The 13,845-nt window shown below is 41.8% G+C and overlaps 1 long non-coding RNA gene across 2 annotated transcripts in view; it reads right to left on the bottom strand.

Moving 5' to 3' along the window:
* Window positions 1-5,884: 5,884 nt before the first annotated feature.
* The window catches only part of LOC109249016 (uncharacterized), a 56,788-nt gene continuing 48,827 nt past the window's right edge, over window positions 5,885-13,845 (bottom strand). For both annotated transcript variants that reach the window (XR_008419513.1, XR_008419512.1), the window contains one exon: window positions 5,885-8,080. This is a non-coding gene — a long non-coding RNA (uncharacterized LOC109249016). The remainder of the gene's footprint in view (window positions 8,081-13,845) is intronic.

The raw sequence follows: 13,845 nt of genomic DNA, 5'->3' as shown, positions 1-13,845 counted from the left end.
AAAAAAGTTCACCTAGACTAAGCATTATAACAGATACACATATGTTAGATAAATCCTAGGAAATGAGCAATGATTCTTCAAGTTGACTATTTTTCCCTCACTCTTATGCTTTTTCCCTCTGATAAACCTTTGTCAGTAATTTCTTCCCAATAATAACACAAATGGCTAACATTTATTTATTCAATACCTGCCATATGCCCAACACCACAGTGTACTTAACATACGTTTCCTTATTTGATCCTTACCACAGACCTACCTCTTGTTAGGTAGGTCCTTAATGCTTACCTACAGACCTCTTGTTAACGCTGGAGAAAACAGAAACTTAGAAATGTTAAATAGCTTGCCTCAGGCCTCACAAATCCGTGGTGCACAAGGATTCAAACCCAGGTCTGTTGGAAGCCAAGACCCCTTAGTAAATTCGTAGGAGGCAGAAATAAATAGGAGATGTAAGGGAGATGCCGTCCAAGTTCTCCTGGGACAAATTCTTACTCCTACACTGATTCCTCCCATCCCCATCTTCCCTACTTGATTTACGTAAGGGAGTATTTCTTCAAGCGAAGAACACTTTCTTCTGACCTATGAAAAAGAAAAAGAATGGAAAGACAACTCATGCTTTCCTTCAGTTTTAGCGAGTATTTTCCAATGACTTTTGCCGGGAGCCGATCCATCCAGCCTTCCTGATGGCACAGCCTGGGTGGTTGGCACAAGGGCAAAGCACAGCGACCCTCCAAATGGGAAGCTACTGGTATCCCTCCTGTTACTCATCATGGCCATCCCCATGATCTAACTGGCACTGATGATTCAAAATAAACCCATGGGGGCAAATTCAGGGATATATTCTGGGGATGAGGGAGAAACCATGAGACTCCGAATATGAATAATGAAACCTTATATCCAGACGGTGCCACCCCCGCCAGCCCGTCCCCTACCTAAAGGAAGGATAGCCCCATATATTTCCCAGCCAATGAGGGGACAAATGGGTTCGAAATCCCCACTCCTGCAACAAAGGAATGTATCTATGGATACAAGTTACTCCAACCCCTAGGCCCACTTGGCCCCCAGGAGGCGTTCCAGATGGTAACTGGACCTGGTGGGTTAGGCTACAGAATGGTTCATTAGTTCCTAGGTATACATTGTCTCTCTGGGAGCACATAAGGCGTGGGTTCCCAGGGCCCTCTTGGCTCCCTCCGGGCACCCCAGACCAAAGAGAATACTTTTGTTCCTTATGCCGCAAACGGTTCAAAGGAACAATTAAGAAGTCATGTCCCTGTAACTGTTCCACTTGAGGTGTTGAGAGCTAGATGACCTTTCATGACAATAGCGAAGCAAACTCTTTATAAACTATAAATAAACGTAGATGCAAAATGAAAGTAGTAAGAAGAAATTAATCAACAAACAAAAAGGCAGGAGGGAACGTTACAAAGAAATAACCGTGATGTTCCTTAATGGGTGATTACACAAAGGAACATTTTTAGAGTTACGTAATGCAGAGAAACATAGATGACGCCCGCTACAAGGAAATTGCTAACAAATACAATGCCACGTTTGCCACAATAAAACGGCCAGTCTAACACATTGCTGTTGTCTGTGTCTGTTTGCATTCTCGCCCACGCCGTTCATCCTTTGGGAACCCCTGGACCCGCTGGGGCTGGACCTCGGCAGACTTCTATCAGTAATTGCAACAAATGACGTCACGGTAGTCTGGTCTGATATGTGCTGAACACTCAGATATGTCCATCTGACATGACCACTCAGAGAACGATGTCTACCTTCCTACTCTGGAGTGATTCCTGTTCTGTGTGGGTGCTGGTGTCACACACAAAAACGGGGATCTTTGACATTGTCATTATACAGATGTACTGTGTTTTCCAGAGGCTGATATTAGATGTGGAAATAACGATCTTGAGCTTCATTGAGGCCCCCCACCCCCACTACGAGCACAGCACTGTAATTTTGCCGGTCAAATTTGCAAACGAAGGTGATCTTATCTGTGGCTTGGCTATCACTGGGGGTGGTTATGCACCTCTTATCATGCCGATGAGAAGCTTGCTTATCTGCCTTTGCTCACCAAGTCCTCCTGCTGAAGGGGAGACTGGGAAAGACACTGGAAATTAACGGAGGGAACAGTTAAGGAAGAGGACCACAGGATCCAGGGCACTCAGCTTAGAACTGTCTCCACTCCCTTGCTTCTTGAGCAACTTAACCATCGACTTCTCTTAACAGCAAAAACAAGAGTAGTCTTTATCACAGTGCCTTACAGATGACAAAGCACTTTCACAAACATTATCTTATTTCATTTAATAAGCACAATGCCCCATGAGACAGGCTTTATTATTCTCAATTTCTATGCTGGAAAAATGGAGTCCTATTGAGTGGGAGCTATTTAATTCAAGCAAAGTTTTCCAACAGGGAATTCCGTGTAATTTCATCGGGCAGGGCTCCCGTCACCTGCGTGAAAGAATGTGATACAAACAGATACTCGGTGCCTCCAGCATTCCTGTGTTCCTCCCCTACCTCCTGACTCGCTGCTTGTCTAACCTAATCAGCTCTTGCATTCCCTTCTCTTCTTCTGCTTCAGCCACCCGGCTTCTCGCTGTTTCTTCAACATACCAGCCACATGCTGGCCTCGGAACATTGGTGCTGGCTGGAATCCTCCTCCCCAGAGAGTGGGTGGCTCCTTCTCTCACTTGCCTCAGGTCTCTGCGCCAATGGTACCTTATGAGAGAGATGGTCCCTGGGAGCCCTATATGTAATAGCGGGCCTCATTACTCCTTATCTCCTTTAACCATCGTGCGCCCAGGGTGGGGCAGAGTGTGCCCTGGGCACAGACCGACAATAAAACTGCCCTGCGCTCACTCTCTACAGGCCCAGGGAAAATTATCCCAGATCCTGAGGGTGGTGAAATACCAGGCCATTTGACTTTTTTATCCTTTCCATTACTGCAAGGATGGGATCTCCTCTACAGACCGACAGGCTCAACGATAAATGTTCTAGTCCCTTCTCTTGAGAAAATGAGAGTGAGGTACTGTGCACAGACCCTGTAGAGTACTTGGATCTATCTTTCACATCAAGAAGACTCGGAGAGAATTTTATTTATTCCAATATATGGAAGGCATGTTATAACTGAAGTGCTCCCCTATGGTGGAATGCAGTGATCAAGGGCCTGGCTGAAACCCTATTGCTGGATTCAACTCCCAGTTCTATCACCAACCGGTTGTGTGGTCTGGGGCACAACACTCCACATCGCTCAACCTCAGTTTCCTCATCTGTAAGATGAGGAGTGTGACAGTCCCCACATCACAGAGATGTCCTGAGGAATAAAAGGTAATTGGTACCTACTTAGTGCCCAGTAAATGGTTGATATCATTGCTTTACTATGTAATTTACATAATTTACATAATTACTTTACCATGGTTTTTTTTCTGTAGTTTACAAACTTTTTCAAAGCAAGGATGTGTCTTACTTATTTTCATACCCTTCTCCTCCATCAAAGAGGAAGGCGGGTGACATAGTAATATAGTAAATCTTTAGCACATGTTGATGTTGGATTGAATAATCTCCTTTATTTTATTGTCTAATAAATTCTTTTTTTTTTGTTTTGTTTTTAACTTTTCTTTTAATAATGAGCTCTATGCCCAACCTGGAGATCGATCGAATTCATTCCCCTGAGATCGAGTCACGTGCTCTACCAACTGAGCCAGCCAGGCACCCTGGTTGTCTAAAAAATTCTTGATTAGATTAGAAAGATGGCTGTTGAAAAACACATTTTGGGACAGAGATCATATTTATCTGTTTAGAGTAATAACATTTTACAAAAATCTACTATATGTATATGAAAAGAAAGCCATCAAAACGTTAACAGTAGTAGACAACTTTTATAATTAAGAAACTAGTTAATCTTTTTAAAAAGTCTACTTGGAGAGCAGTGATTACAGTAGAAGAAAAGGCAATGAGATGCATTTTAGTATCATTTCCCAATAATTTTTGTTGTTCACTTTGTCTTCCAAAAAACACAGTGACCTCATAAAATTGAGTTTGAAAGTTCTCAATACATTAATACATTCTGATAAATCTATAGGAAGGAATGGAGGCACAATCTTTGATCTAGAAAGTATATATCCAATGATCATCTGAGCCAGAAACACCATTTTTCATAAAGTAAACGAATGCAGCTGTTTCTATCATGCTGACTATAAGAAGATTATCATACTCAGAATGGAAATTCCAGGAACCTGAATTCTAATTAACATGGAAATGAAATCCACAAAATAAATATGTATTCAAAGTTTATGCAGTCCCAGGGTACAATGAAGACAGATGCAGATTGATCTAATCTGGTTGCATTAGGAACATGAGTGTATGTTGGGGAACATCGCGTGGAAAGTTGACATTCAATCCAATTAGGAAGGGCAAAACAAAAATGATGAAAGCAATTTCCTTTGTCCAATTAAATTAGGCATCCAAAAAAAAAGCTGCTCTTTGACCTTCCTGGGAAGGGTCAGGATGGCTTCTCATGGTCATTAAGTAAATAGCCAGCCTACTCTTGCAGTTGCTTACTAAATAGGACTTAGGAAAATATATTTAGACTAAGAATCTGCAAAAATTTTCTCTAATGTATTCTTATTGTTTCTATTGATCAATTTTTAATTTGGAGAAACAGGACCGGAAAGAGCATCAGACCAAACTGAATATGGGGCCTATGAAACAAAATTAAGAGGTCACTTTCTGCTTCTTGCCAATTTGTGTTGCAACTTCTAAAGAAAGGAGGTTTTTAAAAAATAGTTCGTTTAGGTGCTTCTCCGAGGTCCCGCTCGAAACAGCTGAGGAACATTGTTGGAATTTGTAAAGATACGTGATTTCTTTTTTTTTTTTAATTTTTTTTTTTTTCAACGTTTTTTATTTATTTTTGGGACAGAGAGAGACAGAGCATGAACGGGGGAGGGGCAGTGAGAGAGGGAGACACAGAATCGGAAACAGGCTCCAGGCTCCGAGCCATCAGCCCAGAGCCCGACGCCGGGCTCGAACTCACGGACCGCGAGATCGTGACCTGGCTGAAGTCGGACGCTCAACCGACTGCGCCACCCAGGCGCCCCAGATACGTGATTTCTTAATTCAGTTGGTGACTTAGTGAACTGAAGTTTAAGGACCCTCTTCATTCTGCCCTTCGTTATAATTCCCAACTATTACGTACAGCAATGGACATGCTGCTGTTCCATCCAGCAGCCCATACTGCAAGTATGGAAGTTAAATCAAATCTTTTTTCTCACCTATTAAATTCCAAGTTTCCCTGATAAAAGTTGATCATAAACACAGAACGAATGGGATAGGTTTTCAGGCTAATTTCCTCTGACTTATATAGCATTTTTGCTCCCATCTTTTCATTCAGATTCAACAAACATTTGTTAAGCGTTTATGTGCTGAGCCCCATGCTGAAGATTTCATAATACTTGCCATTACTTGGCCTTACATATAGTTAAAAGAGGTCTGGAGACATACCCTGAATTAGGTGTTTTGACTCAAAATCACGAATCCTTCAACATGTCAGGAGATTATTATTCTGGTGTGTAACTTAAGTAATACATAAAATATTTGGGACAAGAAGTGCCTGGGTGGCTCAGTCAGTTGAACATCCAACTCTTGGTTTCAGCTCAAGTCATGATTGCAGGGTCATAGGATCGAGCCCTGCATCGGGCTCTGTGCTGAGCATGGAGAAATGATAGTCTCTTTAATAAATGGTGTTAGGAAAACTAGATATTCACATGTAACAAAATGAAACCAGACCCCTATGTCACACTGCTCACAAAAATTAAGTCGAAATGAATTAAAGACTTAAACATAAGACAAGACACCTTGAAACTCCTAAAAGAAAACAGAAACAAAACTCTTTGACATGGGCCTTGGTAGTGAGTTTTTGGAAACCACACCTAAAGCACAAGCGACAAAATCAAAAATAAATTGAGACCGCATCAAAAGCTTCTGCACAGCAAAAGAAACCATCAACAAAGTGAAAAGATAACCTACAGAATGGGGGAAATATTTGCAAACTACATAAGGGGCTAATGTCCAAAATACACAAAGAACTCCTACAACTCAATAGTTAAAAATACAAATAATCCAACTTAAAAAAATGGTCAAAGGACCTGAAGAGGCATTTTTCCATAGAAAAACTACAAAAAGCCAACAGGTACATAAAAAGATGCTCAATATCACTGGTCATTAGGGAAATGCAAATTAAAACCACACTGAGTCATTACCTCATGCCTGATGGAATGACCATCATCAAAAAGACAAGAGATAGCAAGTGCTGGTGAGGGTGTGGAGAAAAGGGAACCCTTGTGCACTGTTGGTGGAATTGGAAATTGGTGCAACTACTATGGAAACCAGTATGGAGTTTCCTCAAAAAATTAAAAATAGACCTACTGTATGATCCAGCAATTCCACTTCTGGGAATATATCCAAAGGAAATGAAAACACTAATTTGAAACTATATCTGCATCGACATGTTCCTAGCAGCATTATTTGCAATAGCCAAGACTTGGAAATAGCCTAAGTGTCCACTGATGGATGAATGGATGAAGAAGAGGTGGCCCACACGCATACGTGTGTGTGTGTGTGTGTGTGTGTGTGTGTGTGTGTGTAAAATGGAAGGTTAGTAAGCCATAAAAAAAGGAAGTCTTATCATCTACAACATACGGATGGACTTTGAAGAAATTATGCTAAGTGAAATAAGTCAGAGATAGACAAATCCTGTATGATCTCACTTATACGTAGACTCTAATGAAAAATTTTTAAAAATCAAACTCGTAAGAAAAGAGATATGGAAAAAGCCTTGTAGCTGCTTGAGGCAAGAGGGAAGGGAGAGGGAATTGGTGGTCAGAAAGTACAAACCTCCAGTAGTAAGATAAATAAGCACTAGGGATGTAATGTACATGATGACTTTACCTACGCTGCTGGATGCTATCTAGGAAAATCGTTAAGATGGTAAATCCTAAGAACACTCGTCGTAAGAATTTTTTTCTTTTTATTGTATCTATATGAGAAGATGGATATTAACTAAACCTGTTGTGGTGCTCATTTCATGACATATGTAAATTAAACCATCATGTGCTACACCTTGAACTTATATAATGATATATGCCAATTATTTCTCAATAAAACTGGGGAGGGGGGGGAAGAGGCCTTGCAACTTCCGATGTTTTGTTCTTGGAAAACTGCAGTCACCAGGTGACCATTCTGGGATAGCCTGCTGGAAGATGAGAAACCGTGCAAAGTAGAGATAAGCCATTTCAACTGAGGCTCTTCAACCAGCTAATCCCCACCCAGAACTATCTACATGCACTCAGTCCAAATGGCCAAACAGCAGGGTTGTGAGCTAAAAACTGGTTGTTATTTTAAGCCATCAAGGGGCAATTTGTTATGTAGTAAACACTAACTGGTAGAAGTGACCATGGGAACAGTTTCTGGTGTCCTCAGACTAGCAGGGCACAGGAACACCTAAATCTATGGAACAATGAAATGCTAATGGGAAGAAGGAGAAATCCTTGCCTAACAGCACCCTGGAGTAGGTACTATTGTACCACCATCACGAAAGAGATTCAAGGGAAATGAGGGAGCGCAGAGACAGAACAAAGGAAGGAGGGGCGTTGATCTTATACAAATATATAAATTCAAGCCTGCATCCTTAAGCCTTAATAGTACTTGCTTCTAGGGCACGGTGCCTACCCACCCACGCGTCGGCTGTCAGCATAAGCAGACTCTTGCTGCCTCAGCTTGCCTGCCTGATGGTAATGCTGTGTGGACGGGTCCGTGGTGTGGGAAGAGGCCGAGAGAATTCTCATGATGGTGTGATGGTGTTTGCAGACTGTATCTGCTTCCAGCAGCAGAAGAAGAGGTGTTGTCAACATCTCCGTGTGCCAAGAGCAGGTTGGGGTCTGTCTCCGCAGATACGCTGGTGTCTGAGGTCAGCTGGCCTGGGCTAAGAAAATCCACACTTGCCACTGCCCAGGACAGAGGATGACTGTAGAGATGGCTCCTTAACCAAGAGGAGGCGGATCCAGGCCAGTGCACACTTGTGTCAGATCTGGAAATGGGTCAAAGGGAGAAGAGGTCACGTTGAATATTTGATAGAAACTTGTAGCAATATTTTCAACGGGGGCAGGGAATAAGAAGGACTGTCAGAGAAGCAATCAGAGGTAAAACTTAGAAGACAGGTCTTTAGGAGCACAGTATCAGCTCAAGTGGAAGAAAAGCTCTCTGTGAGTAGCGAGATTTATAAGCTACAAACAATGCCACTCTTATAACCAATGCTGTGTACGTACATTGATTTTCTCCTTCTCTATCTGGAAGTTCTGGGGATCTTCTCTCCATCCCTGGGGATTCGAACTTTCACAGTGTCATAGCTTTACGGTGGACATATTTTTTATTCACTGAACTAAACAATCAGTCTGACCTTTCAGGCTGGAGACATGCCCTTTATTTGGGGGAAATTTTCTTCTGTTTCTTTAATAAGCTTTCCCCATTATTTTCTCTGTTCTCTCTCTCTCTCTCCCTCTGGAACTCTCCTTTCTTCTTCCTCCTCTCTCCACTTTCAACTTCTATCAGCCATAGCATCAATTGGCAGTTTTCGATGATTAGATTAAAACACATTCTGTTCTTCGAACATATTTTGCCTATCGGTTGATTCTGAAAACAGAACACAACACTCGTGATAGATGAATATACGAACTTTTTTCACGGAAGTGTTCACTGAACATTTTTTTCATCACTTCGCTAAAGTAATATGATTTGATTCATATTAGAAAGGAAATAGAATATGCAGAGGCTCTGTTTTTCCTACATCCCATGGCTGCTCAGAATATTACCACATTTCGGTTTGGTTCGCATTTGAACCGACACTTTCTTAGAAACTTTGTGTTTTTTAAAAAAACATATTTATTTATTTTGAGAGAGACAGAGAGAGAGAGACAGCAGGGGAGGGGCAGAGGGAGAGGGAGAGAAAGAATCTCAAGCAGGCTCCGTGTTGTCAACACAGAGCCCAACACAGGACCCGAACTCACAAACTGTGAGATCGCGACTTCAGGAAATGAAGAGTTGGACACGACCAACTGAGGCACTCAGGTGCCCCTCTTAGAGTTTCTACAGTTGAGGTTGCTGGAGCATGGAGAGAGAGGGAATGTTTATTAGAACATGGGAATTGAAATATTAGTAACTTTTTAAAACCCTGAGAATTAATAGCCTCAAAGATTTTTCAAGAATTTTCCCTATTTGCCCATCTTGCTTCTCCTTGCAGTTAGATGACTATCTGGGTAGAAATTTGACCTGATATCCTCAACCTAATACCCAAATCTGTATGTAACTCTGGGAAACGTACACTGTCAAGTTCAGATCTCCTTTCAAATTCATGAAGAGTGCTGTGAGGCAGAATGTCTTTCAGAATCAATCTCTTCTTTGATATGAAGCATGCAAAGTATTGAAAACATAAAAGGGACAGTGTTGGGGCACGCTTCACGAATCTATTTTTCCGTGAGCCTCTCTCTTGTACATATATTGCAGACATTACCCTAAGACATTGCCAGTAACGTCGTGACGTCAACTCAGTTGGTATTCGTCTTTAGAGAAGTCTAACTAGAAGGCTTTCGTTAACACTTTAACTGTCGTTGTGATTAAGGAGGAGCGGGGAGACCAGCCTACTCTATACCATACACTGCCCTGGTGTTTTACAGATGAATATTAATTGACATAACACATATGAGTACATATTATTACTTATATTATCATATTACATTAAGATATTATTTTCTATTGGGGCGCCTGGGTGGCTCAGTCAGTTAAGCATCTGACTTCGGCTCAGGTCATGATCTCACAGTTTGTGAGTTCGAGCCCTGCGTGGGGCTCTGTGCTGACAGCTCAGAGCCTGGAGCCTGCTTCGGATTCTGCGTCTCCCTCTCTCCCCGTCCCTCCCCCACTCATGCTGTTTCTCTCTGTCTCTCAAAAATAAACATTGAAAACAAAAAAGATATTATTTTATATTTAATATACTAATATATAATATATTCACTTTTAAGGCCGGAAGAGTTAATCCACCTTGCCTTGGGGGTGAGATTGCCTCTCCTCTGCTTCTTTCTGTTAGTGATCATGGCATCTGACCCTCTTCCTGGCATGAGCCACATTCTGGAACCTTGTTCGCCATCATGTCACCCCACTCCCACTGCGACTAGTATTGATTCTTCCTCCCATCTTCTCAGCTCAGATTCGTACACCCTGAAATCTGCCACAATTCACCTCTCTCAGAAACTTGTGCTTTTCTCAGATCTGGTAGTATTGAATGTCAGCTTTCCTCTTGAATAAATGAATGTTTTTCTAAGGACCCCATATTCGCTTGACTTGAATACGAGAATATCAGAGCCTGGAGGGACCTCAAACTCAGCTAAACCGGGGGTTCCAGGCTGTGGAACCCCAGAGATTTGGACCCCCAGAGGTTCTGGAATTATTACAAGTATTGGAACCAGGGTTTACAGGTTTTTTGTTTGTTTGTTTGTTTTAATTTCTTTCACTGGGCAACAAAATCAACACCATATCACGTGTTATCCATAACTTTTTGAAATTAAGAAAAGTTTTCATACTCCAAAAATTTGAGAATCACTGATTAACACAAGCCCCATCATTTTATAAATGAAAAAAGAAAGAAAGAAAGAAAGAAAGAAAGAAAGAAAGAAAGAAGAAAGAAAGACCCAGAAAATGACTTGATTTGTATTTAGTATTTTAGTAATACTAAATATAAATTGTATTTACAAATATAAATTTGTATTTAGCAATCTAATAAATTAGTATTATGTTGGGACCTGGGCATAATCTTTGGGCTCCCAAGTATCAACCCATTGCTCTTTCCAGTAGTCCAATCCCCCGAATGCCATAATCCTCTCAATTACATAGCAGCTCCCACAGACTCTACTGCAAGAGAGAATAAAGGGTCCTCGTCTGGCTCAGACTGAATTGTAAGAAACTTCACCCTGTACAGCAAGTATTAAGCCTTATTGAAAGGTATTACCAAAATATAACAAACAAGTATCCTTAGTGGGGTGCCTGGGTGGCTCTGTCAGTTAAGCACCTGACTCTTGATTTCAGCTCAGGTCATGATCTCCTGTTTCGTGAGATCGAGCCCCAAGTTGGGCTCACACTGAGAGTGTTGAGCCTGCTTGGGATTTTCTCTATCCCTCTCTCTCTCTGCCCCTCCCTCATTGCATGCATGATCTATCTCTCTCTCTCAAAATAAATAAACAAACCTAAAAAAAAAAAAAATGTAAGTGTCCTTAGAGAACACACTAGTATTTTAAACAATTTCCCGGGGGCACCTGGGTGGTTCAGTCCAACTGACTTCAGCTCAGGTCATGATCTCACAGTTTGTGAGTTCGAGCCCCACATTGGGTTCACTGCTGTTAGCACAGAGCCTGCTTCAGATCCTCTGTCCCCCCTCCCTCTCTGCCCTTCCCACACTTGCGTGCTCTCAAAAAAAATTTTTTTAATCAATTGCCCCATCTTTTTTCATATAATCTAATCTTGTGCACTGCTTCTGAGTCAATGAGAAAGCCCTAGATCCCAGGCAGTCACTGATTAAATCACATCGATAGGCTTTCTAGAAGTTTACAGCAGGGCTCTAAAAGACAGTGTCGAGACTGAATTTCTTCCTCGGGGATTTGGAATCAGAACTCTGAGAGACAGAGTCAGGCTACAGGAGGATGTTGGGCGGGAAGGAGATGATGCAGTGTTGGGGCTGGTGGACATTTTGAGGTACAGGTTCACAGTGAAAGAGAATGAAATGACAGGGAGAAGGAGAGAGAGCAAGAGTGAGACACAGGGAGAGCAGATAGACACAGGAGACCACAGGAGAGAGAGAGATCTGGAGACAGCTCCTTGGATTTCCAGCTCCCACTTCCTGTCAGAGGAGGCCCGACTTCCCTAGGATTCCAGAAGCTGTCTAGAACTTAAAATAAGTTCTTTATGCTCAGGCCGAGTGGAGTGGAATTTGCTCTCTGAATCAGCAGCCAGCTCTGGGAGAATAAAATCAAATCTCATGAATAAATACCTCAGAGTCTCACAGCCTGAGATATGATGGTTACTCAAGACTGCTTCACTGCTGAGGCTGCTTCATCAGAAAAATGAAGGATGAGAGCACTCAGACTTCAACCAACACTGTCCCAACACACTTCAGTGTGGATGCCTGGCACTGGTCGGGCAACTGAAATCATCTATTGCAAGACTCTCGGGACACAGCAGACCTCCACGATATACGATTCCACAGGGACCTCATGTTAATCCCAAATATGTCTGAATTCCATTCCTGCCTAGAAGGCATTTCTTTCTAAGTACTTGAGAATAGGAAAGAAGATTCTATATAATCATTCTGGCACCTTTAATTTCAGTAAAAAATTTTCTTAATTGATTTTGAGATTTGTGTTCTATAAGGCATTGGATGTGAAACATTAGTTCTAAGGCAATTTGGAAAAAGAAGAAAGTGTCCTGTGGTGTTGAAATATATTTACCTTTTTTTTTTTATTTTCAAGGACAAGAAATAAAAATAATAATGTGTTTCCAGTGCGATGACAGGAAGAGGCTACCAGCAAAATCCCATGATGGAAATAAAGAAGAAAAGGACGGCAAAGCAAGATTATAGTTTGAGAAAGATGTGGAGGACAGATATAAAACCGGCAAGGAAAACAGGAGATTGTTCATGATCGCCAAGATTCTTCAAAGATGCAGGAGTTCTTACTAATTCCTCTAGTAGAGGTAACAGACAGAACCCACAGGGATGAACAGCATGACGCTATGACTGGAAATCTCAGGGGTACAACCCTGTTAAATTCTACCTTTGGCTGAAACAATCAGAAAAAGAAATGCGAGGGAATGAAAGAGGCAAATTGTGTCAAATGAGTTGTTGATAAGAAAATGAAAGCAAATCCATGAGAAACCTGGAAATATCTTTGAACTGATGCCCCTGTCACATACATTTTAAATTATTAAGAGATTAGTTAAATGGATTTAGAGAAATCCTGACGGTTACGTTCAGGGAACACTTGGAACACTGTATTTCAGAAAACTGTCAAAGTACGTACATTTCTTCAAGATATTAGAGGGAAAAATAAAGGCAGAGGAGCCCATGTGGACCTGATTTTCTTCTTTTCACTCTCCTTCCTAAGGAAGGCCTCCCCAGAGGGCATTATGCTAAGTGAAATAAGCCACAGACGCATTTTTGTGACGACTGCTTTAAAATTTTTGTCAGAGGGGCGCCTGGGTGGCGCAGTCGGTTAAGCGTCCAACTTCAGCCAGGTCACGATCTCGCGGTCCGTGAGTTCGAGCCCCGCGTCAGGCTCTGGGCTGATGGCTCGGAGCCTGGAGCCTGTTTCCGATTCTGTGTCTCCCTCTCTCTCTGCCCCTCCCCCGTTCATGCTCTGTCTCTCTCTGTCCCAAAAATAAATAAAAAATGTTGAAAAAAAATAAATAAATAAAAAATAAAATAAAATTTTTGTCAGATAATCCCAGCACCTCTGTCATCTTGGTGTTGGTATCTATTGCTTGTCTTTTTTCATTTAGTCTGAGCTCTTCCCTGCCTTTGGTATAATGAGCAATTTCTTTTTCTTGGACATTTGGACTATTTTGTGATGAGACTCTGAATCTTGTTTAAACCTTCATATTTTCTGGCTTCCTCTGACACTACTTTGGCAGGGGAAGATGAGGGGACAACTTCAGACGAGATCGGGTGCGCTCAGGGTGCTATGGCCGGAGACTAGGGGACAACTTCATTACTGCCAGCTGAGGGTGAAGTTCAGGTTTTCCACTTGGCCTTTGTTG

This window comes from Panthera pardus, unplaced genomic scaffold, assembly GCF_024362965.1.
Source record: "Panthera pardus isolate Hobbes unplaced genomic scaffold, ASM2436296v1 HiC_scaffold_6, whole genome shotgun sequence".
Taxonomy (NCBI): Eukaryota; Metazoa; Chordata; class Mammalia; order Carnivora; family Felidae; genus Panthera; species Panthera pardus.
Note: the sequence above shows the minus strand (reverse complement) of the source record. Positions and strands in the feature narration are given on the sequence as shown.